Here is a 14,645-nt window from a genome sequence, read left to right as displayed (position 1 = left end):
ACCTGTACCTGTTAGGAGTTACCCTATTCTCCATGACCTCAAGCTAGCACTATTGCATTTTCTGTTTCTATGGATTTGCCTATTAAAGACACTTCATAAAAGTAGAATTATTACTGGGCTGAACTGGGTCTGAATGTTCAGTGGTTGTAGCCAAAAGACAACCTCAGGATGATTTTATGAAAATAAACCTTATTGCAAGCCAACACTCAAGAACACACCAGGAATTGTTCCTAGAGCAGTGTGTCCTCAAACAAAGCATCTAAATCTTATTTATTAGGGGAAATCATGTATAAACATCAAGGTAGACTTTGATATTGCATTTATGGGTGGCAGCATTTCAGTGCATACACAGTCAGGAAACATGGCTATATGTGTATTGCATGTTTAAAACATTTTAGTAATATAATAGTGTTAGAGATTGCAAGCTGACAGGTCCTTGCAGTTTAGATTTTTGGGGGACAGAGGTGTGGGGGACTGGCAGTAAGCTGACAGGCTGCCCAACTCCCCACCTCACTTGCCTGATTAAGTTGCTAAAGGCTAAGTTTTTCTCCATACCTTCACGTTAGCTGTGATGTTGGATTGTTTTTACTCTCCTATCCCTCATGCCCCTTAGAGAGACTGGAAGCAGTTTTCTTTTTATTCTTTGTTTTGTGAAGTTATGCAAGGTGGAAGGTTTTCTGCACTTGGGAGAATTCTTGGGTTGCCTTGGAAATGTGACTTTGTTTTAAAGATCTCTTTGATTTGCTAATGACTTTGCTCTGCCCTATAAATAAAGCGGTTTGGGGGGGAGACTCGCTCTTGCAAGCTATCTTGGCATTGCAAAGAGACCTCCCGATCCCATCTTTTTTTCTCTCTAAGTTTATTTCTGCATTCTGCACCGTTCTCACTCAGGACCTGGACAATTACTAGCTGCGCTGGTCCACAGCATAATAGGATATAATGAGGAAAGTTCATAAGGAGGTTACTGGAAGGTCTTTTGGGCTGCTCCAGTCTAGGTGGCTTCAGTTGGCTCACCTACCTCATCCCTATAACAAAACCCCTCCACATCTTACAAAATATCTTGGGCTTGTTCCTGAAATGCAGTGCTAGCAATTATCAATGTCAGATATTGCGTAGGTATGGATAAACATCTGACTAAGTCTTTGTCTTTCTGTGAAACTTTCAACACATTGCCAGATGACATTACGGAAACCTAATAAATTTTAGAGAGGTCTAAGTGGGGTTTTAGGTTAATCGAGGCAAAGTTATAAACTCTAAGCAAAAATTAATCTATGCTGGATTTCTTGCTAGGCTATATGTGTAAGCTAGGTTAGAGAATCATATAATATGTAGTATTGTGTGACTGTATTCTTTCATTTAGCCAGCTATAGGAAAGCATGAATCAGTTCTTCACCCATTTACATTGCCAAATAATTTTCCGTTTCATGGCTATACCATATTTTGTTTATCTATTTATCAGTTGATGGACATTTGGTCTATTTCTACTTTCTATTAGAAATAATTCTGCTATGAAAATTCATGTACAAGTTTTGGTGTGGACAAATGTTTTAATATGTATATCCATATCTAGGAGTGCAATTGTTGGGTCATATGTTGACCTTATATTAAACTTTTTTGAAGAAGTGCTAAATTGTTTTGCAAAGTAAGTACACTGTTTTCTATTCCCACAAGCAAGAAAGGAGGGTTCCAATTTCTCCTCATCCTCACTATTTTGTCTGCCTTTTTTCATGATCGCTATCCTAGTGTGCATAAAGTGTCATCTTATTAAAGTGTGGCCATTGTAATTATACTAAGTCACCCAGTCCACAAAGATGGGATATCTTTCCATCTATTTGAATCTTCAGCTTCCTTCAACAATTTTTTTTGGTTTTCAATATACCAGTCTTATACTTCTTTTGTTATATTTGTTCCTATGTATATTATTCTTTTTATGCTGATATAAAAATTATTTAATTATATTTTTTTATTGTTAGTGTATAGAAATACAATTGATATTTTTATGGTCCTATAAAATTTTAAAGTCTGTGTTTTTACCTCCAAAATCAAGAATCATTATTTCCAAGAACTATTTTCTCCATTTTAAGGCATGAGACCCTTTGAGACCTGCCACAGATCAACCAAAGCTCACTGCCGTCTTAGAGGGCAAACAGGAAATAAAAATATTTGGGGTTGGGAAGTAAAGTATGTGGTTTACTTAGTCCAGATAAAGCATGTTTACAGAGAGTTATAAATTTTAAAAGTTGAGAAATCCTTGAGCACAGAGCATACATCTGGGGTGTTACAAAGGGGTTGCAAAATAAAATATTAAGCTCAAAGAACTGGTTGATACTGAGTGCAGGATTAATGCATGTTAAAAATAAAATAAAACGAAGCACATAAGAACCCTCCCAGGGAAATGAGCTATGCATTCTGGGACCAACTTTGAGCGTTGGCCATGAAATTCAGAGCTTGAAGAGATCATATGATTATCTAGTCTGCTCCTGTGAATTACAGATGACCACATGGAGTCTAGAAAGTCATATAGGAGAAAAAGCAAAGGGTTTGAAAACAGATGACAAAGTCATCACCACTAGGAGACCTTGGGGACAGCTGCTTAGCCTCTGTCATCCTCAGTTCCTCATCTGCAAAAGGAGAAAAATGATGCCTACTTTTTAGGGCGGTTGTAAGGAATCAGTCATTCAATGAGATACAAGTCTTTCTCAGTGCCGTGTGCCAGGCCCCATGCTTGGTGCTGAGGAGAGAAGAGAGCGCAAAAGAGACACAGTCCACGACCATAAGAAGGGTAGATTAAAGATGAAGATTAAATGAGATAGCAGAACACAAGGCTCATCATTGTGTTTCTCTAGCTCACTGAAAATTCTAGTTAACTTTCCCAAGGCCGGGGCCTTGTCACATTCGTTTTTAAATCTTGAGTTACAAGTACAGTGCCTGCTACATTGTAGATATTCAGTGTTTATTGAACTAAACAAATCATCTTCTTATTCTAAGGCAAGGAGTACTTTAGACACAGGAAGGGAAGAGAGGGTATGCCGGACAAGGAAGCAGAGGGTGACAGGAGGAGGCGATAACCAGCATGGAGCTTGGCATGAGGCCAGGTCCTGGGCCCAAGAGAAAGGCAAATATTATCAGCTGAGCCAGGGTTTATTTTAGTTTATTCTTAAAGGAGAGCTTATTTCTTGATAAATTGAAACCAACCCAAAAAAATCTTTCTGGTCCCTTTTCCTTTTAGTGACACCGACATATGAATGTCTTATCTTAACCAAATCGGTTATTCTCAGCCAGGAGGCCAGGTTTTAAAATAGAAAGTAAATGGAATTCATGTCAACATCACTCTGAGAGAAAAAAATAAAAGCAATTCTGTGCATTCCATCCCAAACTGTGATGATAAGAATGATGAGGGCAATGTAAGTATGGGGAGAAGGGAATAATTTCAGACTCTGGATCGGAAGTCCAGGCATCAGTACAGGTTTCTGCTTGGGGAGGATCTCTCATCATTCTTCCCCGTGGGACCACAGTAGCCTGAGGCATGCAGTCTTGCCCAGACCGTGCAGAAAGAGCAGGAGCCAGACTGGGATGAGGGAGCAGCCAGTGACCACGAACCATGGGTCAGGCAGTACACGGAGCCAGCAAGGTCCTGGTTCTCTCCTTGCTTCAGAGAATCATTCCTCTCCAGACCTTGTGAATGAGAGCAACAAAGAGCTGATGTGGAAAACAATACTTACTCTCCCAGCAGTGGTATGGGGGCTTCCATTCCTCCTTCCCACGGTGCTGGAAGGACCACAGCAGATCCTCCATCCTTGCCAGAGGTAAATCAAGATCAAAACCAGTGTGGTGAAGCGATTGGCCAAGGAAAAAACGATGTGTGAAAAAGAAGCAAAACAAGTAGGAAAGATCGAAAAAAAATAAAAGCTTTAGATGGTGAAAATTATACCATTAAAAAGCAGTCAGATCAATTAAAAAAAAAATCAGGCAGAGACCCAGCAAGAGTCCAGATGATGATCCCAGATTGCCAGCAGGTTGGAAGCGGCATGTACCGACTTTCTGCGCATATTAGACAGTGAAAAAGAGTGGAAGATGCCGAGCTAGAAGAGGAAGCACATTTAATACTGGCTTCAGTGACATTAGAAGCCTGAAGTTTTTCCTGCAGAGGATGGTTTTTGCACTTCATCCTGGGATTCATTCCACATTCATTTTTTTTTTTTTTTTTTACCACTGTTGTGTGTTCAAGTACTATGAGAATGTGATTTTTTAAATGCAGTTGCATATATTTTTCTTTTCCTAACTTAAAAAAAAGAAAAGAAAGAAAAAAAACAATACTCGGGTGGAAACAGAAAGCGCTGGATTCCAGGTGCAGCTCTGCTTCTCACTGGCAGCGTGATCTTGATGGAGTCATCTCAATTTCCTGAATTTCTATCAGTTCCCTCATCTGCAAAACGAGAAGTTGGAACTAGATCAGACAGGAGAAGTACCCAAGCAGGGCGCCCCTCTACTGCATCTCATCCATGGCAGCCAGGCTAAAAACTGTCCACCCCTTTCCTTCCCAACCAGCGGGTGGCCTGAGACTCCTCCGCGGACCAGTGCTGCGTGCAGCCAACACCGAGCATGTGGAACAAGTGCAGGATACACGCTATTTGCCATCCTCGTGTTACTCTGACATGTGATTTTAAATCACTTTTTGTAGGTTTGTCCAGACTTCCTGCTATAGTTGTCAAGAAGCAGAAAACTGATAACTCCCTAAACTGAAAAACAAACAAACAAAACAAAACACAAAACAGTCCATGGTGGCTCTATGTAAACACAAGCTGTGGTGAATGCTAGAATTTTATGCAGCATCTTTTCAACGCTGCTGTCACACAGGCCTTTCAAGCCGCTGAAGGAAGGGACCCCCTGCTGAGCTTGGTCAATAGTAGTTCCTGGGGTGGTGATTGAATTGCCAGGGAGAGAAGGAGAAAGAATTAAAAAATGTTTTTCCCCCCAGAAATATGAACTTCTGTATCTGTGTCAGGGTTAATTCCATTCAAGAACTGCTAGGGCCAAGCTGCGTCGAAATTAGCAGCGTTTGGTCTAGATGAGCTTGGACAGGAATGTGTCATTCGTCCTTGCAGAGAGGAAAAGGGTTTCAAGTTTGTGACTCTGTTCTGTCAGTGCTGTTCAAGGAAGTGCAGCTCACAGGGCCTTCTAGACAGAGCCACAGTGGGGGTCCTTCCCAAGGTGGTCTAGTTCCTAGGGCTGGGTGACCTGGAGAGCTGCCTCAGGGTCTCCTTCCATCTGTCTGGTGTGTCATTGTGCTTCTCACAACTGCTGCCTGGCTGACCCTGAGCCTGGCTGCTGGGAGCCTGGGACCAGAGTGACAGCTGAGCAAGTCGGAAGATGACACCTCTTTAGAAATGAGTCCTAGAAAGCTAACTCACCCCCAAAGAAGTCAGCCTTTGGGACTGTGAATTGGAGCCCTTAAGAATGCCTCAACCCTCTCTGGTTTGACTTCACCCCTGCCACCCCTCACCCCCCTTCCCTGCTTTATTTATCTCCATAGCACTTACCACCAGTTAACGTTTAATATGTTTTAATGCCTTCCTTGCATAAAGTCTCTCTCCTTTCCTGTGTGGAAGCTTCCCAAGGACATGGCATTTTGTCTGTTTTGTTCACAGCAGTTTCTCTGCTGCCTAGAATATCTCTGGAACAAAATAGTCACCTAATAAATATTTGTTAAATGACCAAATCCACTCATCTATTTGATACTTTGTTTATTCAGAAAACTGGATTTATTTTATCTAAGAAAACTTTAACAAATGCCTTCTCAATATCTGAAGTTATCCCCCAATTTTGGGATTGGGGTCCGGGAGAAGTATGAAAAGTAAAGGAGAGTAAGCTCCTACTGAGGATAGAAAGGAAAAGCGATATAACAACAGCCTTCTCATGTATCACTTCTCGGTAGACAAGTGTTGTTTCTTTTTTACAGAGACAGAAAGAGAGTCAGAGAGAGGGATAGATAGACAGGAATGGAGAGAGATGAGAAGCATCAATCATCAGTTTTTCATTGCGACACCTTAGTTGTTCATTGATTGCTTTCTCATATGTGCCTTCAGCAGACCGAGTAAACCCCTTGCTGGAGCCAGCGACCTTGGGTCCAAGCTGGTGAGCTTTTGCTCAAACCAGATGAGCCCATGCTCAAGCTGGTGACCTCGGGGTCTCGAACCCTGGGTCTCGGCATCCCAGTCCGATGCCCTATCCACTGCACCACCGCCTGGTCAGGCGACAAGTGCTCTTGTGGTCATTGTTTGTTTGTGTCTCAGATCAGCCTTTGGAGGTGTGCAGCCTTATCTCAGGTTTTCAGAGGAAGAACTCTAGGTTCGCAGAAAGTAAGCAATTCGCTCACATTGATGAATGAGTATCCAGCCTATAGAAAAGTTTTATAAGACTTCATTTGACTCAAAATTTTGAGGACATGCCCAGAAGCAAAATCTCAATGAATTGAGCCTGACCAGGTGGTGGCGCAGTGCATAGAGCGACGGACTGGGATGCAAAGGACCCAAGTTCAAAACTCCAAGGTCACCGGCTTGAGTGCAGGCTCATCTAGTTTGAGCATAGCTCAACAGCTTGAACTCAAGGCCGCTGGCTTGAACAAGGTGTCACTCGGTCTGCTGTAGCCCCCTGGTCAAGGCACATATGAGAACGCAATCAATGAACAACTAAGGTGCTGGAATGAAGAATTGATGCTTCTCATCTCTCTCTTCCTGTCTGTTTGTTCGTATCTGTTCCTCTCACAAAAAAAAAAAAAAAAAAAAAAAAAAAAAAAGAAAAGAAAAAAAAAGAAATCTCCATGAATTGAGAAAAACACTCCAGAGAATGACAGATTTACAGCTTATTTTACATCGCACTGAAGGAGCAGACATACAGGAACTCGGTTGGTGATAGATTGTCTGGGAAAGGAAGCAAAGAGGAGAAATCTTTAGGACTGGACAAAAAGCAACATGGAGAAACATGTATCTCTTGCACTGGTGGGTGCAGGATAGTTCCTAATTAAGTACAGCGATGGTCTGTGGCATGTGGGGAACAAGGTAACAACGAAGTGTTCTGTGGTCTTGTGCTCTGGTGCCTGTGGTTGGGGGTCTAGAAAAGAAAACTAAGCTGACATTTCAAAGGTCTGTCATCCTAGATAAGAATGGGTAGGGCTCACTGAAGGTCAAGACTACTCTGCTAAGGATAATATAGGCCTGGGATGTGACTATCGGCTATGGCCTGCCCAGTGGGGAATTTATGGTCAGACCATCCTGTGCGGTTAGTTTTTGTCACTGAATTTGGAAGTCCTGTCATGCTGGATCCCCTGAGCTTGTCAGGTTTAATATATGGCCCCTTTTTCATTTACCCTTCAAACTACATGGCTACTAAGGGTGAAGCCTGGGCCTTTACAAAGTATACAGATGCTGCCATCAACAGCTGGCCACTAGCCCTCCTGTCTCTTCTTTAACTGTCTGTCCTGCTAGTTGCTTTCTTTCCAGGGGGGCAGAGGGGAAAAGCTGTTCTCATAATCAGGGTCTGACTGAAACCCCTTAGAGTATCAATTATCACGTAAATGATTGCAACAGTTTTTAAAAAGTCTGCCTTGGTTTGAGATTCCTACTGCTGTAAGCGCTAAATCTGAGTGATTCGTCATGGTCCCACCCGCAGGAGTAGAACATGCGTGGAGAAGAGAAGGTCAAGTTTGGAATCAGAGCTCCCAAACAATGAAGCATTTGGAACCTCCCAGAATTCCCTCAGTAGGGTTCCCATGGGAGTAACAATCTCATTTTTAGGGAATTCCTGGTTTGCACTATAAATACAAATCAAATCCATTTCCAATCAAATTTAGGCTTAGATTCTCAGCAATATACTTCCCTTTCCGGGCTTCCAGGAATTAGGCCCCTTCACCCCCAAACTGCTAACTGGGAACACTTTGACATTCTCCTGATTGAGCAACTGGGACTTAAACTAACCCCTTCCCCTCAGCAGTCAGGAAACATCCTGTGTGTGCGTTAGTTGTCCTGAGAGTTCTCTGAAGGAAGTTCCAATTCTGGTCCTGAGAAAGTGTCTGTTTATCTTTGTTTTGAGGGGTTCAGATTAAGTCTTCCCAGAATGTGCCACTGTGGCATATAGACTATTTTGATCTAAAGACAATCAAGTCCCCAAAAGACTCAGGAAGAGCTTATTACCTCCCCTTTAACTGACTAAAAGAATTTAGAGAATGACCCTGGTCCAGTAAGAGAGCTATTACTAGAGAGAAGTACAAAGAGTATGGGCCAGCTTGATGGGCTACCAGGCTCAGCGGGGCCTAAAGATCAAAGTCCTCTCTGTGTCTTGTGAATTGTCTTCCTCCCCCTCATTTCTTTTTCTTAGCGAGAAGGGAGAGAGAAAGCTAGAGAGAGAGAGAGATTCATTTGTTTTTTCACTTATTTATGCATTCACTGCTTGATTCTTGTATGTGCCCTGACCGGGGATCAAACCCACAACCTTGGCATATCGGAATTGAACTATCCAGCCAGGGCCTGTCTGCCTTCTCTTTTGAAGCACAGACCCCATCCTGTTCTCCTTAGCTTAAGATGGCATAAAAGACTTAATTTTTCCTGACTGCATATGGGTCTCATATTTTTATGCGGCCCCTGTCTGGACCCTAGGAAGGTAGAGGAAAATTTTTTTCTTCCCTACAGTATATTACAGAATCACTGGGTATTTGGAGCAGTGGTGCTTGCCTGTCTAGCATAGGAGAGTTAAAGGGGTCAGTGGGTTTCATGCAAATAACTATCTTTCAAGCAAGTACTTAAACAACAACATTTCTTTCAATGGAGTTTCTTTTATATTTTATTCATATTAGTTTATTTTCTTCAATTATTCATTTAGTTTGTGAAATAATTTAAAAATATTTTTTATTTAATTTTATTTGCTAGGCTTTCAGGCAAAAACTTCATCTGTTGTAGAAAGGGCCTAGATATTTGCTAATATCCTAATAAAACATACTCGTCTTTAGACTTGATGGGAAGAAGTTAAAAGCATATTCTAAGTATAATCATGTTTCTGCATCCCAGCCTCAGGACCAGAAACTGACAGATAAAAAGATGATCAACATCATTAGTCATTAAGAAAATACAAATCAAAATCACCATGAGATACCACTTCACACATACAAGTTTGGCTAAAGTTAAAAGACTAGCAAGAGGAAGTGTTAGTGAGAATCTGGAGAAATTGAAATGCTCATACATTGCTGGTAGGAGTATAAAACGGTGTGAATGCTTTGGAAACCTGTTCATCCAAAAGTTTGACAATGAGTTACCACATGACTGAGCAATTTTACTCCTAGGTATATACTCAAGAGAAATGAAAACATTTGTCTACACAATTATGTGTACACAAATTTCTTTGCAACATGATCCATAATAGCCAAAAAATTAAAAACAACCCAACTGTCTATCAACTGATGAATAGATAAACAAAATATAATATACTCATACAATGAAATATTATTTAGCCATAAAAGGAAAAGAAGTCCTATACATGCTATAACAGGAATGAACCTCAAAAGCATGCTAAGTGAAAGAAGCCAATTGCCAAAGGCCATATATTGTGAGATTCCATTCACATGAAATGTCTAGAAGAGGCAAATCCATAGAAACAGAGAATAGATTAGTGCAGGGGTCCCCAAACTACGGCCTGCGGGCCACATGCGGCCCCCTGAGGCCATTTATCCAGCCCCCGCCGCATTCCAGAAGGGGCACCTCTTTCATTGGTGGTCAGTGAGACCACCGCAAAGCGCGGCGTCGCTCACGTACAGTACTACTTTTGGTGACACGGGACGCATGCCTCACGGCTCTGGAAGCACGTCATATCACTTGTTACGGCTAGCAGTGACAAATATGGAACCGGACATTGACCAGCTCATTAGCCAAAAGCAGGCCCATAGTTCCCATTGAAATACTGGCCAGTTTGTTAATTTAAATTTACTTGTTCTTTATTTTAAATATTGTATTTGTTCCCGTTTTTTTTTTTTTTTTTTTTTTTTTTTACTTTAAAATAAGATATGTTCAGTGTGCAAAGGGATTTGTTCATAGTTTTTTTTATAGTCTGGCCCTCCAACAGTCTGAGGGACAGTGAACTGGCCCCCTGTGTAAAAAGTTTGGGGACCCCTGGATTAGTGGTTGCCTGGGGCTGGGGTGAGGGAGGAATGGGGAGTGACAGCTAATGAGGACATTGTTTCGCTAGGTGGGTGGTGATGAAAATATTCTGGAATTAGATAGTGATGATTGCACAACTTTGCCAATATACTAAAAAACATTGAACATTGAACACTTTAACAGGTTGAATTTTATGGCATGTAAATTATATCTCTAATAAAAGAATCTCATGGAAAGAGATATATAAAAATAAAATAATATAAAAAATCAATAATACAGTCAAATTTCTCTTTGGAAACTCTTTTTGTATCCATTGCAAGACCTCACTGGATTCCATTCCACACCTGCCACTTTGAAGAGTATGATATTATAAATTGGGGAAGTGTATATCATTCTTTATTCTTCTTTTTCTCCATGCAGTACCGTCTATCTTGCCTTGTTCCTGGATGTTCATTTTTGCCTTATAGTCCAGGGTTTCTCAAAGTGTTAGTTTAGTCTAATTGCAACAAAAATCTCTGGTAGTACTTGTGAAAAATTCTTGGGCCTCACTCTGGGACCACTGACACAGAAACACTGTGTGTATGCCTTTGGACTTGGCATTTTTTACAAGTCACCTAGTTATAAAAAATAATATTATTAATAATAATAGTAGCTTTTATCTGTAGAATACAATGTGTAGGCACTACTCCAAGATCTTTACATTAATTAATTTATTTAATCCTTAGCACAATCTATGAATGGGTAGTATTATTATTTACATTTTGCAAATGAATAAACAGAGGTACTAAGAGATTGAGATACTTCCCCGAATTCATATAACTAGTAAGCAATAGAGCAGTGGTGGTCAACCTGGTCCCTATCGCCCACTAGTGGGCGTTCTAGCTTTCATGGTGGGCAGTAGTGGAGCAACCAAAGTATAAATAAAAAGATAGATTTAACTATAGTAAGTTGTTTTATAAAGATTTATTCTGCCAAACTTAGCGAAAATCCGACATAAAGTACTTGGTAAGTAATTATTATTATATGCTTTAACTTGCTGTAACTCTGCTTTATAAATTTTGTAAAGTTACTTCCCTACTTTATAAATCACCATTACTGTGGAACCTGTGGGCGGTTAGAAAATTTTACTACTAAAAGAGATACAAAAGTGGGCGGTAGGTATAAAAAGGTTGACTACCCCTGCAATAAAGCCTGGAGTCAAACACAGCCAGTCTGGCTTCAGATTTCAAGCTCTTAACTGTTGCACAACATTGTCTGCTATGGTCTGAATGTTTGTATGCCAACAGTTCATATGTTGAAATCCTAACTCCCGAAGTGATGGTATCAGGATGTGAGGTCTTTGGGCAATGGATAAGCCATGAGTGTGGAACCCTCATGAATGGGATTGGTGTAAAGGGACCTCTGGCCCCTTTTACCATGTGAGGACGCACAGAGAGAATGTGCTAGTTATGAAGAAGAGGAGGGCCTTCGCCATACTGATGCCTGAATCCTGGATTTCCCAGCCTCCAGAACTGTGAGCAATAACATGATGGTGTTTATAACCTTGTAGGTCTGTGGCATTTGTTACAGCAGTTCCAAAAGGCTCAGATACCACCTCTTCTCCTCAATCATTCTCATGCTTAAGTTTGAGACTCACTAGTCTGGTTGTTCTTTAATATATTACTTGCATCTGCAAAAATAAATACCTGTACTTCTACCTTTGGTGTGAAAATCTGAAAACATAAATTTTCTTAAGGGGAATGTGTCAAGACAGGTTGGAGGCTGTTCGTTTGGAAACCAGGATGTGGAAAGCATACATCCCTGGGAAAGCGGCCGTGTTCCTTCCTTCCTGCCTCTTCATTAACTGATCCAGGGAAGCCAACCACCCAGAGAGAGGCCTGTCTCCTGTAGCAGAGACCTGGCCTGGGTTTTGTTCCAAAACCTGGGCCAGCGCCGCTCCTGGTGCTTCTGATTCCCCAGAGTAAGGAGAGAACCCTTGTCTGTGGGTGTCACTGCTCTTGTCACAGAGCTCAGTAAGACTTATTTGGGAGTTTTGGCCAGCATTGGCCTTCCTGCTGATGGCTCTGGCCACACTCAGGTTTAAACTGGATCTGACATCTTCTGGCTGGTCAGAGTCACCATGGCCCTAGGAGCCATGCTCGGTTCCATGTCACACGGGGACCTTTCACGGCAGCTCTCTTGGGGGCCAGCAGCACATTGTTAAGAGCTTGGCATGGAATGGAAGAAAAAGCAAAGGTACAAGGCCCGGATCTACAGGCCATGTTGTCCCTCCCAGCCTGAGACACTTTACCTGTAACAGAAAGATAATCTTTCCTGGCCCAGGGCCTCCACAGGTGGCTAAGATAACTGGTCACGATAACATCAGTGAAACTGCTTCCTATGATGTTTATGTCATTGTTCTGAATTGCCAATCTTTAACTCCAAGTTTGGCCTCCCTCACCCAAAAATGGCTGGCATCTATTCATTCAACAAATACTAACTGAAAAAAATGAGGGATTTTTTTTTTTGTAGAAACCATGCAGAATCGCAAAGTGACTAATAGCCACCTCAAATTTAACATAGTTGGAGTAGAACTCAATTTCTCCCTAAAATCTGCCCCATTCCAGTTTAGTCTAACTTGTAAACAGCACCAACATCTATTCAGTTGCTCTAGCCTGCCGCAAACCAACGCTACTCATAATTGTCCAGGTCTTGAGGTAGAATGATGGGGAATGAAGAAATAAACAGAGAGAGAAAGAATGAGATCAGGAGGCCTCCTGTAAGCTGACGGTCTACAAGAGGGGAGAACCCCGGAGGGGAGACCCCCCCACCCTGTCAGCTTTATTTTATAGTGCAGAGAGCAAAACCATTTGTTCAGATACAAAGTTTCATATCTAGGGTATAAACAGGAACTTTTTCAAGAGTGCAGGACCTTTCATCATGCATAACATTATAACTAGCAGTTCCACAAGCAAGGGGTAAGAGGGAGGGCATTTAAATTGCTTCAAGGAGTGAAAAACAAAAAGAGTGTGGGGAAGGGTTAGCCTTTGGCTTAACCCTTAGACTGCAAGGAACTTTGTCAGCTTACAGCTTGTCTCCCACACTAGCCGAAACCCAGGAGTCATCTTTGACTTCTTTCCTCCTTCACTCAGTCCATCAGCAAAGTCAAAATACACCTGAGCCCCTCTGCTACTTGCACACTCCTGTCCTCGTCCGGCCCCCATCATCTCACTCCCCTTCACTGCAACCTCCTGATCCTTCATAGGTCGTGTGGCACTCAGCAGTCAGGATCAATCACATGATGTCATTCCTTGCTGCGAAATCTGCAATGACTTTCCAGTACACTTAAAGTAAAACCCAAAGTTCTTGCGATGCAGGCAAGTCTTAAAAGAGCAGGTCCTTCCCAGCTCTCTGGCCTTGCCCCCTGCACCACTCCCCTTTCACTGGGTTCCAGCCACACCTGCCAGCCTACGTTCTGCCATCTCAACACACCGCGCTCATTCCCAGCTCAGGTCTCTGCACTGTCTGCTCCCTGTGGCCTGGAATGCTCTTCCTCTGCAACGTGGTGTGGCTCCTTCTCATCACCTCGGTTTTGGTTCAAATAGCATGTCCTCCTGTCCTGAGTTATCCTCTCCTCCTTTTTCTGTTCTGGTTTCTTCATTGCACCCGTTATAATCTGAAATTATCTTAATTGTGTGTTTATTGACATGTCAAGTATTGTCGTTCCCCTCAACTATAACACAAACTTCACAAAGCCAGAGAATGTCTGATTATCCCTAGCTCCTAATGCCTGGTACATACCGTATTTCCCCGTGTATAATATGCACCTTTTTAAAAAAAATTTGGGGTATAAAAACTGAGTGCGTCTTATATAATGGTTGTAGACTTTTTTACTTGCATTTCCCTCTTTTACACTCAGATGAGGAGTTGTATGAATTTTATGATGAATAAAACTTGAGTTCAATAATCTTATGTAATACATTTTTTTTCAAATTTCAAGTCCCAAAATTAAGGTGTGTCTTATATATGGAAGCTTCTTATACGTGGGGAAATATGGTAATTGATTCTCAATTAATAGTTCTTAAGGCCCTGGCCGGTTGGCTCAGTGGCAGAGCGTCAGCCTGGCATGTGGAAGTACCGAGTTCAATTCTCAGAGCACACAGAAGAAGCGACCATCTGCTCCTCCACCAGCACCCATCTCTCTCTCTCTCCCCATCCCACAGCCATGGTCAAATGGTTCAAGCAAAGTTGGCCTTGACAGCTGAGGATGGCTCCATGGACTTGCCTCAGGCACTAAAATAGCTTGGTTGCTTAGCAATGGAGTAGCACCCCAGATGGGCAGAGCATCCCCTCTGGTAGGGGGCTTGGTGGGTGGGCCCCGATTGGGGTGCATGTGGATATCTGTCTCTCTGACTGCCCATCTCTCCCTTAAGAAAAATAAATAAATAAATAAATAGTTCTTAAATGAATGATATGATGTCACTATGAGAGTACTTGTTTCAACTCTAATTGACTTGTTCTAAA

General features: G+C 41.9%; 1 pseudogene; it reads left to right on the top strand.

Moving 5' to 3' along the window:
* The first annotated feature begins 3,573 nt into the window (after positions 1-3,573).
* On the top strand, positions 3,574-4,133 carry LOC136398351 (tubulin-specific chaperone A-like; annotated as a pseudogene).
* The last annotated feature ends 10,512 nt before the right edge of the window (positions 4,134-14,645 follow it).

This window comes from Saccopteryx leptura, chromosome 3 (assembly GCF_036850995.1).
Source record: "Saccopteryx leptura isolate mSacLep1 chromosome 3, mSacLep1_pri_phased_curated, whole genome shotgun sequence".
Classification (NCBI taxonomy): Eukaryota; Metazoa; Chordata; class Mammalia; order Chiroptera; family Emballonuridae; genus Saccopteryx; species Saccopteryx leptura.
Note: the sequence above shows the minus strand (reverse complement) of the source record. Positions and strands in the feature narration are given on the sequence as shown.